General features: G+C 35.8%; 1 long non-coding RNA gene across 1 annotated transcript; it reads right to left on the bottom strand.

Annotated features, from left to right (window-relative positions):
* Nucleotides 1-1019: 1019 nt before the first annotated feature.
* On the bottom strand, nucleotides 1020-1413 carry LOC109592919 (uncharacterized). Its single transcript, XR_002190635.1, has 4 exons — nucleotides 1401-1413; nucleotides 1291-1351; nucleotides 1121-1246; nucleotides 1020-1076 (listed from the first exon to the last, which is right to left on the bottom strand). It is a non-coding gene; the product is annotated as an uncharacterized LOC109592919 (long non-coding RNA).

The raw sequence follows: 1413 nt of genomic DNA, 5'->3' as shown, positions 1-1413 counted from the left end.
CTGGTACTGCTCAACTGATCATATATCTAATAAGGAGAGAGAGAGAGAGAGAGAGAGAACAAGATTAATACATGTACATACACTAGCTTGTCATTAAACATAAATATTTGAAAAATAACTACACAAGATAAGATACAGTACACAACACACATGTATATCATGTATGAAAAATGCAATTTTAACTTCACAGAGCAAAGGGACAAGAAAGGGCAAGAGAGAAAATAACATTTTGTTGTTTATATAAAGTTAAAAAAACTCAAAAACACACGTTACTCCATTTGCCAAATCAAAGCAGACAGAATAGCACTTTGCCTTCAGGAGTAGATAGGTCCGCCGGGACTAATCTCAGGCAATCTACACAAAGATTGGATGGGAGGACCCGTAATATGGTTTGAATCAAAGCCGCTACCACTGCCAGATACTATAAGATCGTCACCAGAGCCAGTGATATTCTCTCCCGCTCCTGATCCCTCTAGATCAAATAATGGCTCCTGCCCGCGGCCATTAGTGAATAGAGTTGAGAATATGAGACTGGCTAGTAATAGTAGGGGAAAGGGTAGCCTGTAGGTTAGGATAATAGTCATCACTGGTTCTTTACAACAGAGAGAAAGTTAGAAATTACTCAAATTAGTAAATGATTAAATATGTGTTTATTTTAAAGAAGAGATAGAGCTCATAGTAATCCCTCCTTTTTCAGGCAGCACTTTTTCATTACACTCACGTGTCACCTACACGCCCAAGAGTTGGAACATGGACCAGTCCTGATACAGGCCTGAATCATTACTGATGATCGAGCCTGGACCGAGGATTTGGGGCAATGTCCTGATCCGATATTGACGAATCAGCCACGATTTATGCTGGTGCCAGACCTGATCCGACAACGATAACGATATTCATTAAGCCTCATTATGACGTACTTCCTGTTATGCTTAATTAATACTTAATTATTATTCATTATTAATTTAAAATGATTTGGAATTATTATTAAAACCAAAAAAAGATTATAATTGTTTTCTTCATCATAGTCTACCAATGTTCCACAAGTAAGACACTTCATATTTTGTAACTTAAGACACCTAAAGAGCCATAAATTAAGAAGGCACTAAAATAATAAACTTACATTACTGAGAAATTAATTTCCCAAAATCTCCAACATTAATGAACTCTGGGGTTCCATGTAGTGAAGAAGATCTTTCAAAGGTATCTTGTAACACATAGTCCTACAAAGCTTAGATCCATAACATAACTATAATGAGGCATAAATTCTACATAAGCAAAGGAACTACATACCTTCCTTAACCAGCATGATGAAGGCAGGTTCACAAAAAAATTCAATGCTATTTGAAGTGAACTATAATGACAAATGATGATAATAAATTAAAACACTAAATTAAACTGACCTTAACAAGAGCT

Source organism: Amphimedon queenslandica, unplaced genomic scaffold (genome assembly GCF_000090795.2).
Source record: "Amphimedon queenslandica unplaced genomic scaffold, v1.1 AMPQUscaffold_3498_Cont24509, whole genome shotgun sequence".
Lineage (NCBI taxonomy): Eukaryota > Metazoa > Porifera > Demospongiae > Haplosclerida > Niphatidae > Amphimedon > Amphimedon queenslandica.
The sequence above is the reverse complement of the archived record's forward strand: the minus strand, read 5'-3'. Positions and strand labels throughout refer to the sequence as shown.